At 45.6% G+C, this 22,234-nt stretch overlaps 1 protein-coding gene across 1 annotated transcript in view; it reads right to left on the reverse strand.

The window, feature by feature from the left end:
- Positions 1-11,387, reverse strand: part of LOC115782391 (carbohydrate sulfotransferase 8-like) — a 66,781-nt gene extending 55,394 nt beyond the window's left edge. The window contains exon 1 of the mRNA XM_030732574.1: positions 11,148-11,387. The gene's annotated coding sequence lies outside the window, so the exon portion shown is untranslated. The remainder of the gene's footprint in view (positions 1-11,147) is intronic.
- Positions 11,388-22,234: the final 10,847 nt, after the last annotated feature.

Consider the following 22,234-nt stretch of genomic DNA (forward strand, 5'->3'; position numbering starts at 1 on the left):
TGATGTTTCTCTGTGCGTCACATACATGATAAAACTATAAATAGACTACACAAGCATTAAATACATTAACACTTTAAATCTGATTAAAATGAAAATAAATAAGTAAAAATAGAGATGGAGGTGGTGGGAGGAACGGGGTCGTCCTGTTTGTTGGTTCTAAGAGTCATACAGGAGAATCAGAGTCAGAGTCCGCCCCTTGTCACCAGTGGGTGACATCCATCTTTTATAAGGTTTATACCTCAGACTCACCCTGGAAGAAGAGGGCGGCAAAGGGGCAGGACTGGGAATGGGAATTGTAGCTGTTGGTTTTCCAATGAGATCTTTAATGATCCTTTGCACAAGTCCTACACAGACCTTTTCCAACTGCTTCTACATGACTAAAGGCTCTCTTCTTGCCATCTTGGCTCAAGCTGATCTAAGGCCTCAGTCACACAGGCCGCTGACCGCCTGGCAGCCATCGGTCACTAGGGAAAAGTGTAAATTTCTCAGCCGGTTGGCGAGGGGCTGCAGGTGGTTGCTTGCTGTATCAAGGTGAAACTGACTGCATAATGGTGTGCAGCGCTGCGCCAAAAACGTCCTTGTGTTTTCTTTGGTCGCCCGCAGTAGAGTGCAAACACGACTGATTTCACCCTGCGACTGTCAGCAGCCTCTGGCAGCCGCTCGCCATCTGAGCTGGGAATGCTAACGACCGGAGGATCACCGCCGGTCTCCGGGCCTGTGTGACTGAGGCCTGAACAGGTGAGATTCACCTTTTAGGGACAAAAACACACAGCTGTAAAAGAAAGGGGTGCCCTGATTTATAACTTAAGAGAAAAATAAGAGCTTTGTGGGAAAGATGAACACAAAAAGCCAGTTTTATCTTTATTATTGTGTTTTCATAATCACAGGGAGCCAAATTGCCCTAAAAAGCAGCAGCAACTGTAATCTGCAGTCTCCTATAACCAGTTTACAGCTGCAGGTAAGAGTCTCAGTTAATAATCCAATGAGTGGAAAATTTCTCTGAGCAAGCACGACTTCCCTACGTGAGGTGTTTCCAAGGTGTCGACTGCCGGGACTCACAACGAAAACATTTTGCTCTACTTTCTGTCATTTTATAGACCAAACAATCATTTCCTGAGGATCAATCTGCAGATGAGAAATGATCCGCAGCCCTGGTTTTCTTTCATATCATTCAGGACCTGAAACTGTTTTATTGCTCTTTTTTATTAGAGAGGACTGAAACGATGATTTAAAGAGTCACACTGCAGCAGGTTAACGGGTTGTTTCCATCGCTCTGACAGCCATTCTGCTGAAACATGAAAATGAGAATAAAAAAAAGATGCATTTTAATAAAACACGAAGGGATTGTATAAATTAGACAGCTGTGTACAGACATAATCCGAGGAGGCTTGTTTGGGTGTTTCTCTGTTAGCAGGATTAAACAAAAACCATCAAGCTGGATTTTCTGAAGCATGAAATACTGAGAAATAAAGCAGGTAATTCAATAATCAGGTTTTTCCTGCATACAAACAATGTCGGTGATGCCTTCAAACAGCTCTCGGTCCTCCCCCTAAAGAACCAGTGTGTAGTTTCAGTTACTCCACCATCAAATCCACAAAATACCAGAAAACTTTTTTCAACTTTTTCAAAGATCACAGTCACAACAATCGACCGAGGAAACGTCTGCAGATTAACATGAGGTCAGAAACCTGCAGCAGAGGCTCAGGACGTGTCCCGGTGGAGGATCTCAAACGGAAGAACCACTCGCTGAGGGTGCTTTGATCAGCGTGAACAGCTGAGAGTCCCGCCGTGCCCAGATTTGCATGATGGCGGGAGATCGATACCCTGTAGCCGCCGTGTGACGGCCTGCTCGCTGCAACAGGACGGCAGCGAGCAGAGCTGCACGCCATCCATCACAATCACACCTCCCCGAGCGACCTCATCAACGCCCTGAAACAGGAAACGATCACCGATATCGAACCAGCAGACGTGTCGAGCTGGGTCAATATTGTGATGGCAGAGATCTCTACACACCGAGCCAGCTGAGGCTGCAACGCTGCCAGATTATTAACATGCTGAAGGAAACCATGGAGGAAACGACAGAGGAAACTACAGACAACGGCTGTAAACTACAAATGAAGTAACCTAGGAGACAACGACAAAGGAAACTACAGAAGAAAACATAACCAAAAACACCAAAAAAAGATTATAGAGAGAAAAAATACCAGAAACTAAGAAAGTACGGGAAACTGCAAATGAGTTTACTGAGGAAACCTCTGAGGAATCACCAGGAAGCTACAGAGGAAAGTTTCCCCTCACACGAGTTTGTGAATATTTCCCCATAACAGCCAACGGATGAAGAGTCCCACTGATAGCTGGAATCAAGCTACAGGAACATATTTTTTAGAGTTTCCATGATGTTCTGTGATTTCTCTCACTTTTGTCCAAGCTCTCGCCTTTTCCCCCCGAATGACATCACGGCAGTAAGTGCCGTGATGTCAGGAGGATCTCAGCTGACGGGGTTTCACGACACCTGTGAATGTTGCAGCTGAAAGATTTTAACTTGTGTGTATTCGCCTCTCTTCACGTTGCACAGCACTGATTGAAATCGACTCGCCTCCCTGTCTTTGATCACATTTGGCGCGCTGTTAGAAATGACCGAATTTTAAATGTTTTCCTGACTTTGTCGTTGCGCTCCAACAGCAGTCTCACAGCTGCGATACGTTCCAGCCCTGCAGGAGCCATTCTGCACCATCATGCATGCAGGATGTGTTCACGGAGGCCGGTTCAGGTCAAACTGACGTTAGCCCAAGTTTTCGGGCTGCCACGAGAGACACATACAGTTGGTACATAAAATAAGAGTTTCTGCAGGCAGCAGCTGCCCAGGAGGGAAATAACAGGCAGATAAAGAAGTGATTTTTAACAATATGCAGCTCACAGAGACATTTCACCTCTCTTTAGCTGCACTAAAGCCTCTTTAGTGCTCAGTGGTGAGACAGCTTCTATCATCACGGTTACAGACGCTCAGAGGATGGAAATGGAAAGTCTGTCTTTCACTCGGCTTTGTGTGGAGATACAAAGACAGAAAATGGGCTGCATTCAGAGGGGCTGCAGCGGCTCGCTCACATCGTTTGGTGCTAATTGTTCAGAGTTCAGGAGGAGGCCGAGGACGGCGGTGAGGATCGTACGGCACCCGGGCTGAGAAATGAGCCCGAGCTCGAGGACAAAGAGTCCCACGCTGTCCCTGAAATGAAGGTGACCCGAGCTGAGCTGAAGCACGAGACGCTTTACAGGGTTTAAAAAATGTGTGTCTGCAACTGCTTCCTTAAAAATGAACTGTAACACCATTCCCCTGTTTTATAGCAGATTCATTAACAGTAACATTTTAATATCTGTGGACTTTCCAGTTCACTTGCTGTTAATTTGCTGGTTCATTTGCATGAGCTGTTAGTGCAGCTTTCCCCCTTTATTCTCATAAAACAGTAATAACAGCTCCTCAGAGCCAAAAGGAGTTTCTGTGACACCTCAGCCACTGTTTACATGAAGGACCATCCTCCATCTATTCTCCATCTTCCAGCTCGCAGACAGGCCCAGACCAGCAGTCTCCTTCCTGCCTTCTCCACTCCATCTGTTGCTCACAGTGTGTGTGTGTGTGTGTGTGTGTGTGTGTGTGTGTGGGGGGGGGGGGGGGGGGGGGGGGGGGGTAACTATGAAGTGGCCTGAACGGGTAAATCAGAGTTTTAAAGGTGTCTTCCTTTTTACCCCGACAGATCACCATGGTAACAGATGCTGATCACCTGTTTGTATGATATTTATCACAAAGATATTCAGACAGTAAAATAAAGACTTCACACTGATGTGGACACACACTGATTTCCACGTGTCTCCATCAGGCTGTGGGACAGCGCTGTACTTTAATAAGGTTTAATCGGCTCCAGTTTGAAGATTCAGAGCTGAAAGAAACGGCAGCACTGAGTGATGATTTAACGTGTGAAGTGAAAACATTTAGGATTTTCTGCAGCGTTGCTCTTTTGTCTGATTTGTTAGTTTAGCCCTTTTCCAACCTTTTCCTTCAGAGGTCCTGTTCCTCTGATAATGTCTGCGTGAAGGAGGAATCGATCAGTTTCTGCTTTCCTTTAAGTTCCTCGGAGCCACCGTCCATCCATATCACACCCAACACAAAGAAAGCCTGGATGTGTTGAACTTGCTTCATAGGCCACCCCTCAGATTTAAAACAGGATTTATCTGTATAATCTAAACGCACGCAGTCATGAATTTGCTTCCTCTGAACTGATAAAATCCACTTTGCTCATGTGAACACACAAACGTTAGTCATGGAGTTCCACAGGCCCCACAAATCTTCCCACAGCTGGGATTTCACGGCCCGCGCCCTCTGCTGTGATCAGCGCTTGGTCTTTGGTCTGCAGTTTGTTTGGTGTAAAGCGTGTGGGGTCGTGGTGGAGCGCAGCTGTAATTCATGTTTCCATGAAGTGGGATTGACCCAGCAAATAAAAATGTAATCTCCAATATCTCTCCTACTTTTAGCCCCAACCCCGAAAAAGAAACACAGTGCATGTGGAAGTCTTTAATTTTAATTAAGCGGCATTTAGAATTTATTATAAGTATTACATTTAATGAAAAATGTGCACACTGCAGCCTCTGACGGGAGCTTCTGTGGCTGTTCTGTGGTGGACGGTTTGTAATCTTTGAGTCACCTCAGTTGAAATATTCTGTCAGTCCTTACGGATGACTGCACTGAAATATGAAAGTACCATAAACATAATCAGGAATATAATCTGTAAATCCGATGAGTTGATAAGCCACCTCCTCCGCCACAATAAAGGGCTCGTGTGGTCCCCTCGATGTGCGCTAAGAAGATTAATCCCCATCATTCCCTGATGGGAGTCTAATCTTATGGGATAACATATACGGAAATCTCCACCTCTGTTTGTGTTCATCTGTGAGCTGTGACACGGACAGCGGGGTGGAGGTGGTGGTCGCTGAGGTTTTTCATCACCTTTACTCCAACAAATAAACTCACCTTTTCCATCTGCTTCCTGCATTTTCTCCCAGCTTCTCTTCTGTCCTGTACACAGACTGGCTGATCAGGTCATGTGATGAATGTAGTGATTTATATCATGTGTAAAGAGAGGCAAGCGATGGGAGGCAGAATCATGGCTAACACAAGTACCCATGCTCAGTGGTTCCACTGAGATCGGTTTGGGACTTTCCGATGGACTGTTCTGGAGGTGTTTGACCTATTGTTGGAGCTACTTTGTCACTTTTGCTTAAAATCTGGTTTGAACCTGTGAGTTTGAACCTGGTTCTGAACTTGTGCTTTGGGCCTTGTTTTGGAGCTGGTTTAGGACTGCTTTTCTGAGCTAGTTTTGGATTTGTTGTTGGACTTGGCTTTGGACCTGTAGCTGCAGAAACACCTAGCTCTGGACCTGGTCTTGGACTGGTCTGTGGGTCTGTTGGAGATGGATAAAGAAGCTTTCCATATAAACACACACACAGAGTCCCAGACTCTGTCTAAATTCACTAAGTTACTCTGTTTTGCTTCTTGTCTGGAAACAGGAACCAGAGAGAGGCTTTGGTCCATTTGTTTTGAGGATTTTTTCCTGATCTGAGTGGAGACTCTAAGGACAGAAGAAACTGGATGCAGTGTTTCTATAAATGTGTGATCTTGGCTTTACTCCTGCTGAAGATCCAGCTGGTCCCAGTTTAATTCTCAGGAGTGTTTCTGAGTCTAAATAAATACACGCAGGCGCTGCTTATACTAAACAGTGGGGAGAATGACTGATCGGTTTCATGTGGTACTCAGTGGGTCACGGTGGTCTGGCTCCAGTGAGGCTCGGTAAATAAATAATTAAACAGCCTCAAAGGCAGAAATAAACAAGCTGCTGAGCAGCCGCGTCGTCAGCTTTGTTCTCATCATTAATGTCACTAATCCTCTCTGCCGCCGGCAGCAGATCAACTCTTAATCACCAAATACTTGACTGTATTGATGGCGGCGTTCCCGCAGCCGCAGTGAAAGTGACTGATGACCTCTGCATGCAGACAGTCCGGCTCAAAGAGCCCACACAAAGGACTCATTCAGACAGCACCGTCCAGCAGGCTGCAGGCCAGCACACACACAGGGGAGGTGGAGGCAACAGGTGAGTACAGGTGAGTACAGGTGAGTACAGGTGAAAAGAGTTGGGTCAAAAAATACAATAACTTGAACATCCAAAGAGGTAAAATACACTGAAGAGAAACCTTTATCACCTCCATCACTCAGAGACAGAGACCAGAACCAACATCGATCAAAAGAAACGCCTTTAACTCCCTGATCACTCCTCATTACATACATACATTACTTTATTAATAAACTAAGACGTTAGCTCCAGCATGTTAGCTCCGCGCTAATACTCGGAGTGAGACAGACGGCCTATTATATGAACTTCTAAATTTCGGGACTGTAAACAAAAACGTGATAAATAAATGCATCAGCACAGGAAGATGGAGGATGAGGGTTAAATTATTTTCAATAAAAGTTCACGTTGAGGGAAGGAGACGCTAAAACCTTCATCCAAGAGACGATCCATCCACAGCACGAGCTCGGTCAGTAATGTGCAGCTGCGTGGTTCAGATCACTCGCTGTGAAAAAGTCCTGATCCACAGCTTAATGCCCGCACTGAGGGATTCAGTGATAATCATGAGGCGAAACTGACACTATGACTGCCCTCACTCAAACATTACCTGGAGGCGTGGGGCGATGGCGGTCCTGCTCTCCGTGGAAGCTCGGCGTTCATTAACACTAAAAGATAGCCGCTCCATTGAGTCTTGTTAGCAGATGACAGGAAGTCATTACAAACGTCCATCTGTTGAGGAACCTCAGCAGAGAGGATGCTGACTGATGGAGCTGCTCTGCAGGGGAGAAGCTCCATCTTCAGGGGGCAGAGGTGTCTTTTTAATGCGTTACTAATGCCTGGCACCCCTGGAAGAAGCGCCCTTTGTGGATTATTGGATCCCGCAGTGTGGTTTCCCTCATTAGCCCGTGCAGAGGGATCGAGTTGCCTCAGCGAGAGGCCGTGAGTTCAGATTAAAGGTGCTTATGGTAATTGAATCCTAACACAGTGAAGTGCAGCTGGAATGAGTCTGTTCCACATGATACGGCTCATTTTCTGTCAGAGAAACTGCACAAACGCACATCCTGCTTCACATCAAAGGGAGCTGCAGCACAAACAGGAACACTCAAACTCCGGCTCAGTGTTTGTGTCGGATTAAAGGAGCGGACGGAGCTTAACGGGAACCTGTTACTGCATTTCATTTAGCCAAAAAACATGCAACAGCAACACAACTTTAACACGCATCAATACAACGAATGATAAACTCATGATTCCAACAGGTTTGAAAACCATGGAATTACTTCAACATGCACACCCATCATCATCATTGATCAATCTGCTGATCAGCCCACAGGAAGAGAACCAAAGCTTGAGAAACCGACTGAAGCATCTGTTTCATAAAAGAAATGATCTCTAACAAACAGACATCACTGACGCCGCACACAGCAGGAAACACGTTAACTCTACACTCTAAACAGCACCGCAGGTAGAAATAATCCCATATCATTAATAATTAATAAACCGGGCAACCCTTACAGGCTGCAACAAACTCAGGGATAAACAATCTACTGTGAACCACATCAGGAAACTCTTAGAAATGCAGCCACAATTACAAATATGCCATCAAGAAACATGCAAAACAGGAAGGACGAATTCTGAAGGTGCAGACTGGGTTACACTACAGTCACACTGGGGGACACGGTGGTTGGAAACTGCAGCACAACCAAATTACTGCAATGAACTTGACATGCACACGCCTACATACACAGAAATTCACATCAGCTGCTCACATTCAGAGTCCAGCCTCAGAGGCTGCAGTCAGTCCGAGAGTGTTTGGAGACAGGTGAGGGTGACCTGGTGATTTAGGGTGTTGCATGCCCATTTGGTTGCAATTGGTCATGAACGGTGCAATCACCGGGCAAGCACACACCCGACACCAGGACCCAGGAAGTGAGGAAGTGTTTGGTTTATATTTTCAGACAGCGAGTAAATAATATTTATTTATTTTGAAAAAAAGTGAATTTACTCTTTAATCTGCAGATCTGTGGACTACATGCATGGAAATAAAATCAGACTGAGTGCTTCAAAGGTTGGAGTCATATTTTATTCACGATAAATCAGAGTGATTTCTGTAAAGTGGTCTGAGCGTCTAACAGACGTGCCGCTTTAAACCCACCACAAGATCCTCAGAAAGCTCTGCTCGCTGTGATCCTCTGAGGTGCTCGGGGCTTTATTTCAGCCTCAGAGTCGTGGAGAGGTCACTGCAGTTTATTCTGGGTTCAGGTGACTGTGGGGGTCCTCACAGGTGCAGCAGCGTGTGGGTGGGTGTGCCAAAGAGCTATTTTTAGCCACGAGGAGAGAAATAATTCAGAGCGATCACAGAGCGTTTCATTCAGCTGCTCACTCACAGAGGAGATGAAGCAGCCCCACGAGTCCTCCTCCTCCTCCTCCTCTGTCAGCCTGTGACAGGTGGATGTGAGACCTGCTGGAGGCTCCGCCCTCAGCTCTGTGCAGATATGTCAGCCTGAAGATCAGGCGCCGCACTTCCTGTTTGATCAGCTGCTGAGGATTCACACACCAGACATCTTTGTCTTTTGTTTTTACACCAACATCACGGAGACGAAACAAAGAGACCGCCACGGCTGTGAGACCACCGACCGGCATCAGCCGAACACCGGCATCGATTCACCGCCTCAGAGAGTTAAACAGTTTTAGAATAATTCATCATTTCTTTCTTTCCTGCACAGGAAAAATATCAGTTACAGCTATGAGATATACTTGAATCATGAGCTTCAGCAAAGGTTTGAATGAATGAGATAAATGAATATTACAACAGAGCAAAAGAAAAGAAAAGAAACAGGACAAAACTAAAAAGAAAACACAAGAAAAACGTAAAAAGGAGCAAAATAAATTCAGTATCAGGACGGCAACTAGAAAATTTAATAAATTAACATAGATCAAAGTAGAAAAATGTAGAAAAAAATATATAAAATAAAAACAAAGACACAAAAAAAATCAAATAAAACAAGCTAAAATAAACAGAAAATAATTAAATAAATAAAATATTGAAATAAATGAAATAAAAGAAAAAAACAAAAAACTGAGTGTGTTTCTTTGAGTCTTGTTATTGCTATTTCCGACCCCTGCATTAAGAAAAGAAGCTTTTTTTACTTCAGTAAACGTTAAATACACTTATGTGTTCTTTCAGTGAAACACCAAACAGGAAGCAGCAACCAGAGCGCCCAAAAAGACGTGAAATCACACGAAGTTGCACATGAGCTCAACTCTGAGGTGAGGACCACCTCAGACAGTTCCTTTGGTCACTGAACAGCTCACTCAGAAATTACTGACGTTAACGACGTTTTAAACCCCAGCCAGCAGAACAGCACTGACCGTCAGTCAGTCCTGCATGAAGGACTATTGTAATTCATTATTATCAGGCTGTCCTAAAAGCTCCCTGAAAAGCCTTCAGCTGATCCAAAATGCTGCAGCTAGAGTACTGACAGGGACTAGAAAGAGAGAGCAGATTTCTCCCATATTGGCTTCTCTTCATTGGCTCCCTGTTAAATCTAGAATAGAATTTAAAATTCTTCTCCTCACATACAAGGTCTTGAATAATCAGGCCCCATCTTATCTCAAAGACCTCATAGTACCATATCACCCCAACAGAGCACTTCGCTCTCAGACTGCTGGCTTACTTGTGGTTCCTAGGATACTTAAGAGTAGAATGGGAGGCAGAGCCTTCAGCTTTCAGGCCCCTCTTCTGTGGAACCAGCTCCCAGCTTGGATTTAGGAGACAGACACCCTCTCTATTTTTAAGATTAGGCTTAAAACTTTCCTTTTTGATCAAGCTTATAGTTAGGGCTGGATCAGGTGACCCTGAACCCTCCCTTAGTTATGCTGCTATAGGCTGTATCTAGTGCTTCCGAATGTAAGTTGTGTATCAGAGAAGGATTATTGTGAGGATTGTGCTCTTAAGTCTATGTGTATATGCAGTGTTTACATGTACTGTAACCTTTTTAGATATATCATTTATTTATTTTAGGTGTGTGAGGGAGTCATTGAAAATAGTGGCCAGTTAATAGGTTAATCATTAGTTATTAATAATCTCTGTCTCTCTTCCACAGCATGTCTTCTCTCCCCTCAGCCCCAAAAGGTTGCGGCAGATGACTGCCCCTCCCTGAGCCTGGTTCTGCTGGAGGTTTTTCCCTTTCCACTGTCACCAAATACTTGCTCATGGGGGTCATTTTGATTGTTGGGTATTCTCTGTATTATTGTATCTCTATTTTTAAGATTAGGCTTAAAACTTTCCTTTATGATCAAGCTTATAGTTAGGGCTGGATCAGGTGACCCTGAACCATCCCTTAGTTATGCTGCTATAGGCCTAGTCTGCTGGGGGGTTCCCATAATGCACTGTTTCTCATTCACCTTATTTACTTTGTTTATACTCCACTCTGCATTTAATCATTAATTGATATTAATCCCTGAGCCTGGTTCTGCTGGAGGTTTTTCCCTTTCCACTGTCACCAAATACTTGCTCATGGGGGTCATTTTGATTGTTGGGTATTCTCTGTATTATTGTAGGGTCTTGAGCTTACAATATAAAGTGCCTTGAGGCGACTGTTGTGATTTTGTGCTATATAAATTAAACTGAATTGAATTGAAGGTTGGTGACCTTTTTCTTATCGCTGCCCCGGGCCCCGTTTCCCTGTATGCGCCCCTGCCTGCGCCCTTTCAGCGGCAGAAACTGGTATAAATGTGAATCTCAGCAGCAGAGTGGGATATTTAATGAGGGGATCAGTCCGAAGCTTTCCCTGCAGACAGACTGTGATATGGTTTAGTTTCAGTTCCTCCAACAAGCGCACAAGAGAACAAAATACAAGAATTACGCAGGAAAACTCCGTCAGCAGCGCAACATAAGACTGATTTAAAAAGATGAAATTACCATAGACTGCTCTGTAAGCCGCACATTTCCCTGAAATATGTCAACAATAAGGAGTTAAGGTGGGCTCCGCTCCCCCCGGGCCGACCCCCGGTCCTTATCCCGCCTGCGCTCACCTGTGTGCGGCTCAGCATGGACACAGCCCGGCGGAGTTCTGCGCTCCGTCGGAAAGTCTCTCCGCGCGTCCCTCCTCCTCCGTTACCCAGAAAGCGATAAAAAATAACAATAAAAAAAAAAAAGAAGAGGGCTTCAGAGCGGCTGCCGGGAACGGTAAGGACACGGTTAGATCCCCGCGGTAAAAGGTCCGTTAGCTGCGACGGAGCTGAGGTATCGGCGGGGAAAACGCCCAAAGTTACGGACTGAAAACCACAGAGAGTTGACTGTGGCCGGATCCCGGATGTTCACTCAGACCTGCACAATAAAAGCCCATCTTCAGCAGGGCAGCTGTTTGATTTAATGTCTAACCAGAAATTTAAAATAGATTTAATTTTTTTAAATGAATTATTCTGTTGGGAGTCATTGTTAAGTTCTGTTCTCAATGCTCCCATGATATGTCCTGTATGGAAAATAAACCTACCTCAAATCTGTTATGTTTTACTTTCTTTACCATAGAGCTGGGTATTCAAATAAAATTTAAAGAGGTCTAGTCAGACAAAATGTCATGAGGCCAAGGTCCGGAAGTCCAACTATTTAATGTGATTTTATATATTATATATATATTATTTATATATATATTTATATATTTATATTTATATAATATTTATATATATTGTTTGAGATTTAGTTTTTCATACTTTGTCAGGTGCAAGAGTGACTATTGTGTAATAGAAACTCAGCAAAAGATACTGTTTTAAAAATTGCATTCAACAACCAATTGTTCACAAAATAGCAGCATGAGGTGCTTAATACATGAACTCCACAACTCAAACTCTACAATAAAATTCAGCATCAGTGCAGTACACGTGGTGTATAACATCAGAACACAGCGAATGCTTGACCAGTGGCGGCTCCAGAAATATTTTCTGCAGGTGCTAGGGGGGGGGGCTATAGCTTGACAAAAACAAACTGAACTCTTTGAAGGAATCAAAGCTCAAATCTAGCTGCATCCTGATGATATCACCACATGAAGCTGCTTCTGTTTTGGAGCTAGCTTGGTTAGATGCTCGCTAATTAGACTTGCGGGGTCTTTGCGGCCTCTGTACACAACCTACGGAAGTGGCTGACCTCTTGTTGCATTTATGCTTGTGTAGCTGGATTGTGTGTGTTAATTACCTTGTGGTCCATGCTGGTGGTTTTTTTGGTCCTCACTCTTCGCTCAGTTTTTTGGCTGCAAACATATTTTTGAGGGCCTAAACATGCTCAAAAACTCATGAAATTTTGCACGTCAGGTCTGGTGAAAATTTAAGTATTTTAATGGTTCCGGCATGGCCCTTTCAAAATGGCTCTACAGCGCCACCTTTAGTTCAATTCCCACTGCTGTGTTTCACGTACATGTATGAAATTTGGTACACATATGTAACATGTCCAAATGAACAAAAACAACCACTGGCTCCAATGCCCTAAACCCAATAGGAAGTCCGCCAATTAAATGGGTGAGTTTAGCAATTTCCTGCCCTCATACTTTCTCTAATAACTCAGAGGTTTTGGATGTTTTCAACTTCAACTTGGCCCCACTATTTGAGAAGCACTGCCCTAGGAGGGGATGATTTAAATAGCAGGCCTGAAAATAGCAAAAATTGATCCACTACAGTAGGTGGCAATGGTGCTCTCATTGTCCGCGTGCGCAGTAAGCAGTGTTGTAGTCAAGCCCACCTAACCCGAGACCGAGTCAAGACCAAGACCAGTGCCTGACGCTACATGACACAATAAAATGTGAAACACGATCAAAATCACTTCTCAAATTGATCTGAAAGATCCACACTTCCATAAAATAGGCTAGATATTAAACACTCAGAGCTGAAATAAATTTAACCATCTTTATTTAATACTCCTGGGTGACTTCCATCATTTATCACAGAATGTAAAACAATTATTCATAGTTCATCACAATAGTCTTAAATGATCTCTGCCTTTCATAAACAATACATAAAGTTATGTTGTTTTTAAAACCAACAACAATCTTTGTAAAAATGTGCGCTATTTCAAAACCACATAGCTAAATGTGTAAAAATGGCAAAACAATCATCAACAGTAAGAACTGAAGCCACAAGTTTCTCTCTTATACAGATTAAAGCTGCAGTATGTAACTTTATGTGGCCCGGTCAGCAAAGGACAGGACTGACACCAAATAAAATTTAAAATGGGTCTTTATTCCCCGACTGAACTCATAATAAAGAATAAGAACAGCGTTAATTCTTTGTTTTGAGGTTAATTAACAAATGTCTCAACTTTAACAATACACTGTGCCCCTGCCTCCTCCAGCCTCAACACCGCTCATGGACACAGAACTGATCAACGGCTGTAGATTGAAAACAAAATGTAGGCCTAAGCTTTCCTACTGTGTACAAATCAGATTCCCTATACAGACAACAGCAGTGGCCTCACTTTTCTGATAAAGAAAACAAAGACAAGAAGAAAAGGAATAAAACAATCAAACACATTCACAATATTACAACACGACTAAACTCTATACCCTCAATAAAGTTAATCTAAACAGTGTTTTACAGCAAAACAGTACATAACACTTCACATCATAACACCAGGGAATAGTCGGTGACTTACTCTGACTCCAGTGGTCAGCCTGTGCTATAACACACCACCTCAGCCTATCACTGGATTTCTCCCCTCTGAAACCAGCAAGAGCAAACATAAGCTCAGTCTCTGAAAATAGCGCACATACCATGCACGCTGGATCACACGCATATGTTGTGCCTTTGGTCACTTACGCTGCTCCACTGCTCTGGCTTTTCCACACCGTGCGGCAAACAATCGGTTTCTCAAGCAGCTTTGCGGCGATCTGATGGCGTACGGGACATTAGTCTGGCCTCTAGCCTCGATCTGAAATCTCGCGGGATTTCCGCATTCTCGCGAGACTAACCAGCTTCAGTGAGAATGGCAACAATGCTCCACCAGGTGGGGCTGTTTAACCCTCTATTTAATCGCTTCCAATTTCACCTGGCTACATTCTCCCCTGCTAAAAGTCAACGTCCTCGGTGACTTCCTACTCCTCCATCCCTTCTCTAAGGTTGGATGTATAAAGGGCCACCCCTGCTAGTATCTGAGAGAACACATCTGGGCTAAAGGACACAGAATTACATGCTGATCTGGGTAGGTGAAACATATTTCTATGTCTCCCTGCAGTCTCTCTCTCACTTCGACGTGGAGGGGGAACGGGTGGCTCCACCTGGGCCTTCCTCTCCTTCCTTCCTCTCGGAGCGGGTACAGGCTGCGGTCCCCCTTCCTCCTCAGGGCAGCTGAAACGCCCTGATGGTGGGGCATGGTCCATGGAGTTGGCCCCCACATCACTATTAGGTGTCTCGCTCCTCCTTTGCTCAGGCACATCCTCACACTCTATTACTTGATGGCCTCCTGCTCTGTCTGCCAGCAGGTTCAAGTTGTCAGGCCCCGCGATGGCCTCTTGCCCAGCTTGGGGACACCTGACTTCCTCCATCAACACAAAGTCTGGCTCCATGTCAGACCCTGACTCCGAAACTAACATCCCTTCAACAGTGGGAGCAGCCAAACAGTGACGCTTGGTTCGCACTGGTACGGGCCCCACACATGGCCGAAGGTTGGACCTATTGACCCTCTTCTTCGGGCCTCCCTCCAAAGGTTCCACGGTATAGGTAGTCCCATGGACCTCGACAACCTTGTACACTGGAATTGCCCATGCATCCTGGATCTTATTCCTCCCAGGAGGCCTATGTCAGAGGTACACCTCCTGCCCCACCCCAACAGGTGGGCAGTACACTTTCTCCTGTTGCTGCACCACTCTTCCAGCAGCCTTTCTCTCGGCGCACTCTCTTGCTCGTGCGTGCGCATCCCGCAGCCTCTCTTGGTGGGTAATTAACCAGTCAGGCTGATCATCCCTCATTTGCTCTTGGCCCAACAGGGCATCAACCGGGAGGTGTGGATGGACCCCGAACAGCAGGTAGTAAGGTGAATACCCTGTGGTTGAATGTGGTGTGACATTGTAAGCGTACACAAGTTCTGACAGATGCTCAGGCCAACGCCGCTTCTTTTCAGGGGGAAGCGTGCGCAGGAGGTCATGTAAAGTTCTGTTGAACCTCTCACACTGGGGGTTACCCTGTGGATGGTGGGGTGTGGTCCTGGTTTTCTTTACTCCATACAACTTGCATAGCTCTGCAACCACAGCACTTTCGAAATTTCTGCCCTGATCAGAGTGCAGGCGCTCGGGCACTCCATACTTCAAAAACCATTCCCTGAGAAGGGCCTTTGCTGTCGTATCTGCCTTCTGATCTCTTGTGGCAATGGCCTGACTGAACTTTGTGAACACGTCTGTGATCACCAGCACATTCTCACGACCATCTGTGGCTCGCTCCAGCACTGTGTAGTCCACAGCCACCACTTCAAGTGGTCGAGTAGCTAAAAAAGGGGTATATGGAGCCTGGATTCTTGGGTGCGGCATCTTTGTTAGGACACATCTCTGGCACTCTTTAACCCACTGTTCAACATCCTCATGCATACCACTCCAGAAACACCTCTGTCTCAACAGTCCTAAAGTTCGTTCAATGCCCTGATGTCCCATCTGGTCATGCACACTCTTGAGGACTTGCTCTTTGAGGCATGCAGGTAGCAACAGCTGATAGCATTCTCCAAGGTGAGTATCCTCAATCACTCTGTACAAAAGCCCATCTCTTTCTCTCAGTTGGGACCACTGGTTCAACAAGGAGCGTACTGGTTTGGAAAAGCCTGCTCTCTCATGGTAAGTAGGTTTTCTTTGGCGGCCCCTTTCTCAGCACCCCCAACACTGGGTCAGATGTTTGAAAACACTGTAGTTCTGCTTTAGAGTACCCAGGCAACACAGGTATGTTATCTGGAATTACTTCAGATGCCTGCAACTGCCTGATGTTACCCTGTTCAATCCCTGCTGCTACCAAACTCATATCCAAAGATGTCCCTGTCTTGAGTGAGCTGCATATGGCTACACAGTGATCAAATTCTGCATCTTCACTATCTGGCTCGGGCTCATCAGCTGGCGGATGCCTGGAGAGGGCATCAGCTGCTGTATTGCACCGTCCAGGCCGGTATTTCACATCAAAGTCAAACACAGCTAGCTGAGCGACCCATCGCTGCTGGATAGCCCCCAAATTGGCAGTGGAGAGATGACACAGGGGGTTGTTGTCTGTGATGACAGTAAATTTGGACCCCAACAGGTAGCTCCTGAACTTCTCCGTAACTGCCCACTTGAGTGCTAGCAGCTCGAGTTTCATGCTGCTGTAATTTCGATCATTCTTCTCAGCCCCTCTGAGCCTCCGGCTCGCATAGGCTATCACCTTCTTCCCACCTGCTTGTTCCTGGTACAGAACAGCACCTAATCCTAGGCTGCTTGCATCTGTCTCAAGGATAAAAGGTAAGGTGAAGTCTGCATAGCCTAGTGTGGGAGCACTGGTTAGTCTGTCCCTCAGCAGCTCGAAAGCTTCTTGACACATTTGTGTCCAGACTGACCTGAACATCTTGTTAGCCTTCATCTGGCTAGTCTCTCTGATGCATGCATTCACAGCATCATGAAGGGGCTCTGCGATCTTGGAGAAACCTTCAATAAACCTCCTGTAGTAACTACAAAGGCCTAGGAAGGCACGGAGCTCCCCTACAGTACTGGGGATGGGCCACCGTTTTACAACACTTATCTTGTCAGGGTCCGGGCCTATGCCTTGGGCTGAGACTGAGTGACCAAGGAACCTGACCTCAGGTTGAAGGAAGTGACACTTCACCATTTTGACCTTCAACCCTGTCTCCCTCAACCTTTTCAGGACCCTCTCTAACCTCACCAGGTGGTCCTGGAATGTTGATGAGAACACCAGCAAGTCATCCAGGTAAATCAGTACAGTCTGAACCACCAAGGCACTCATTGTTGCCTGCATGAGCTTCTGAAATGTGGCAGGCGCATTGCATAATCCAAAGGGCATTCTCTTATATTCATACAGGCCAAAGGGTGTGGTAAATGCAGTTTTGTGCCTATCTTTCTCATGTACTGCAACTTGGTGATATCCGCTAGCCAGGTCAATCGTTGAAAAGAATCTGGCGCCACAGAGTGCATCCAGACTTTCGTCGATGCGTGGGAGCGGAAACGCATCCCGCCTGGTCTTCGCGTTTAGCCTCCTGTAGTCTACGCAAAGTCTTAGACTACCATCCGACTTGCGTACCAGAACAACAGGTGAAGCATAGGAGCTTGAACTCTCCTGGATTACCCCTTTCCTAAGTAGCTCTGAAATATGCTCCCTAACTTCCTGGTACTGGTTGGGTGGTATACGGCGGTAGGGCTGGGAGACAGGCGTCTCCTCAACCACCGTGATCTCATGTTTCACTCGATCAGTGAACCCCAGGTCCTCATCATGCACAGCAAACACATCTGCATATCTCTTCAAGAGCGACCCAAGCTCTACTTTCTGCTCTGGGCTGCCGCCACAGTGCAGTCGATCTAGAAAGCTCTGTATGTCACTGGCTGATTTTTGACTGTCCCTCGGACTAATGCTAACTTCCTCCAGGTCAGCAGAAATCCGCTGAAACTTAACCTCATAGGGGTCATCTTCCACATGATGGCACTGGCTGAGAATGCCTAGCCTGGTTTTTGGTGACAACCAGATATCCTCCTGTGAGAGGTTAATAACCTGAACCGGAAACACAGATCTGTTGGATGAGACGGCAGTTGGAACAACCATCAACCCACAAGGCAGTGGTGAGTTTCCTTCCTCGAGCAGCATAGTGGAGTTGCTGCTGGACTGTCCCTTGCGCCCCCTTGCACGGAGTGTGGCAACAGACATGGCAGGTACACGCACCCTGTGCTTACTAGCAAGCCGGGCCATGGATGTCTTTTCAACTAGCTCCGCCTCTTGTACCCTACGACAAGCTTCCCTCCAGATGGGATCCAACTTCCCATCCAGAGCTACATCAAACTCTGTGTGTATCAGCTGCCGGCATCTCTTAGCAATGTTCATTCCAATTATGCCAGGTACCGAAGGGTCTGGCTCCTCATTGTCCCCATCTTTGATTATCAAGAAACCACACTCAGGGAGAGCTACCCAAGAACTTGTATGTCTAGCTCGACATAGCCCAAGTAGGGGAGCGGCAGTTTATTGGCTGCAGTCAGTTTGAGCCATTTAGCAGTACAGTGCATGTCCTCGTCTCCTCCATGGAGGTGGTTTCTGAAGAAACCCTCAGTCAGAGTGCTTACGTTACTTCCTGTGTCCAGTATACACCTAAGGGGGACACCCCCTATCTGAACATCTAATTCAGGACACTTGCCAACAGCCTTTTCCAGAAAACGTTCTTTGGTTAAAATGCTCTCTGAGCCTTCTGACCTTCCTCGCATTGCTCGGCTCACAGCAATGGAGGGTTCCTGTTTCCCGGCACCGTGAAGCTAGGTGCAGCAGGTGACTGACTTTCTGTCTTCCGCGGGGCAGTACACTGCCTGGCCATGTGTCCCACACTCTCACAACGCAGACATATAGGCTGACCATCACTTGTGTACTTGGGCTGAACCTTAGGCCTACCTCCCTGATTAACACTCCCTGAGCTGACATTCTGCTCAGTGAGCCCCCGAACTGCATCAGTTAGCTCAGTGATCGCCCTACCCTGCTGTGCAATCATTTTAACAACTTCCTGCAGAGTTATGGCCAGATCAGCTTGTATTTTACTGGTTGAGTCTGGTTTCTCTAAAGTCTCATCTCTGCTGTCTCCTACCAAGTTTCGGTTTCGTGCTACATTAATGTTACGGGGCCTGTCTTCAAGTGACCACATTATTGCTTCATCTCTGACATCAAATAGGTTAGAGTCGGGTTTCTCTCTAACTAGTTTACGCAATCCGCGTCTCAGGGCTGAGTCCCGAACCCCCTCAATGAACTGGTCTCTCAAAGCCAGTTGTGCGTCAGCTACAGCATTAGGGGATTGTTGGAGAGCTAGATTTAGCAGCTGAGAGAGGGCATATGAATACTCACGAAAGTCTTCCCCATCCACTTGTCTGCGAGAATAGAAAGCATGTAATAGCTGTGGTGTGGTGCGCTTCTCCCTGAAGGCTTCAGTCAAATATGAAAATAGGTCACTAGGATGCTTAGGCTGCCCTCCCATCCGTAATTTGACCTCCTCCAGTGCTGGACCCTTTAGATGTGACAAGATAAAGTCTACCTGTTCCTCTCTCTGTAGGCCCCTCACCCTCATTATTCGCTGCATTTCTTCTATGAACTCATCTACAGTGTACACATCTTTTCCAACCTCACCACAGAAAGGTACAACATGTTTTTCTCTTGGGATGTAAACAACAGACCGTGTTTGAACATTACCTAGATTAGCAATACTTGACATTATCTCATCATGCTTCCTGCCCAGCTCTAGGACCTGTGACTGTAGCTGTGCAACTGGGTTACCTCCATCACTGAACAGAAAACCTGCATCATCTCCATGGCTGGTTCCTGCCGTGGGAGCAGCTGCCCCCACTTCCTCTTCGGACATTCTCAGGAGTCTCTGTTTCTATGTCCTTAGTGAAGTCAATTATCACAGTTCTAGCCGTTATGTATCTCCACCGAACAGTCCCAAACCAGTCGAAATCAGTCCTCTCCAGCAGCCTCTGATGACGAAGTCGGCTCTCCTCCAGAACACCAGCAACACGCACAGTTGCCTCCAAGACACCGCGCCACAGCCGTCACCCTCTCTGGCTCTCTGGAGCTGGACCTCCTCTGGCCACTACTGTTGTCTCTGTACAATATGTTCGTGCTCACTCTCAGTACAATGACCTCAAAACTTAAAGAGGAATCCCACTTCTGACACCAAAATTAGTGTGGCCCGGTCAGCAAAGGACAGGACTGACACCAAATAAAATTTAAAATGGGTCTTTATTCCCCGACTGAACTCATAATAAAGAATAAGAACAGCGTTAATTCTTTGTTTTGAGGTTAATTAACAAATGTCTCAACTTTAACAATACACTGTGCCCCTGCCTCCTCCAGCCTCAACACCGCTCATGGACACAGAACTGATCAACGGCTGTAGATTGAAAACAAAATGGAGGCCTAAGCTTTCCTACTGTGTACAAATCAGATTCCCTATACAGACAACAGCAGTGGCCTCACTTTTCTGATAAAGAAAACAAAGACAAGAAGAAAAGGAATAAAACAATCAAACACATTCACAATATTACAACACGACTAAACTCTATACCCTCAATAAAGTTAATCTAAACAGTGTTTTACAGCAAAACAGTACATAACACTTCACATCATAACACCAGGGAATAGTCGGTGACTTACTCTGACTCCAGTGGTCAGCCTGTGCTATAACACACCACCTCAGCCTATCACTGGATTTCTCCCCTCTGAAACCAGCAAGAGCAAACATAAGCTCAGTCTCTGAAAATAGCGCACATACCATGCACGCTGGATCACACGTATATGTTGTGCCTTTGGTCACTTACGCTGCTTCACTGCTCTGGCTTTTCCACACCGTGCGGCAAACAATCGGTTTCTCAAGCAGCTTTGCGGCGATCTGATGGCGTACGGGACATTAGTCTGGCCTCTAGCCTCGATCTGAAATCTCGCGGGATTTCCGCATTCTCGCGAGACTAACCAGCTTCAGTGAGAATGACAACAATGCTCCACCAGGTGGGGCTGTTTAACCCTCTATTTAATCGCTTCCAATTTCACCTGGCTACATTTATAAATCTGTTTTTTACATATTTATTAAAACTGTCACCATGTCAGGACAGAATGAGACAGATAATCTGTGAAAAAAAAAAAATCAAGCTCCTCCAACTCCTCCCTGAACCGCTCCTAATCAAAAACAACCAATCAGAGCCAGGATGAGGGTCAATCGCCGTCAATCACTCCTCGTGTATGTGCTGCTCAATGTAGTGGTGTATGAACAGAGCCGGCCCGAGCCTTGAAGGGGCCCTAAGCGAAATTTGATTTGGGGGCCCCCCTCATACCACTTCATTGTCTCCTGAGCCTAACCGTTATTAATACGGAAAGGTTGAAGTTGAATATTCATTTTTTGGGATGCATCGCTGTTTCAGTCTCAGCCCACTGAAAAACAATGTATTTCAATATGATACACATTGTAAAACTATGTCCATGACATAGTTGAATGCATTCCATATCCGATCTAGAGGGCATAGACTTTTTAGGAAATATGTAATTTAGGGTGTTTGACCTGCTTTTGGACATGTTGGACATGCTCTTTTCATCCAAAAGATGGAGATTTGTGCATAACTGTGCAAATGCACCCAATTACAGACTAGTAAATATGCCATTTGTAATATATAAATAATAATTATTCAGCATACAGAATTGCTGAGCATCAATAGAATAATATCAAACACAAGTGGTCAACAATTGGGCCCAGTACTGTAAATGTTATTATGCTGCTATACCACAAAATGGCATGGTGGCACTCCAAGTGCACAAATGGGAAATAAAAGTAAGGTCCACTAGTCTGTCCATGCAAACTGACCACAGTGTGAAAACAACAAAATGCTGTCACCACAGGAACAGTGAGTAAACCAGGATAAACCACCACAGCTCACAGATGCAAATGTCTGAACATGCATGAATAAAACCAAGATATGCAAAGCTAGCACGTCCCATCCACTGAACCTGGTAAATATTGAACAGCCCTGACACATAAGAGTCATGATTCTGCAGTGTGGCAGGATTAGGACCCAAACACAGGACTCGGGAGAAAAAAGTGTGAACTCAGAAATACACAACTTTGTTTCTGGATGCACATCAGGTACAAGGAAAATAGAAAGCTCACCTGGAGCTAACAGGTCAACAACTAGGAATACTCAGGGAAACTCTGAACCAGAAAACACACCTGAGTGAGACAATGTGACAAAGAACAGGAGGACACAGACGATACACACGAGGTGATCATGGAGAGAGGACACAGCAGGGAGCACAGCAGAACAAGGCAAGAGGAGTAAAACTGAATATGATACAAAGTAAAACAGGAAGCAGACATGGACACAAATGCTGACTTGACACAACACAGGGAAGCAGACACACTGAGGGACTACAACACCTACACTAGAGCA

This window comes from Archocentrus centrarchus, chromosome 6 (genome assembly GCF_007364275.1).
Source record: "Archocentrus centrarchus isolate MPI-CPG fArcCen1 chromosome 6, fArcCen1, whole genome shotgun sequence".
NCBI lineage: Eukaryota > Metazoa > Chordata > Actinopteri > Cichliformes > Cichlidae > Archocentrus > Archocentrus centrarchus.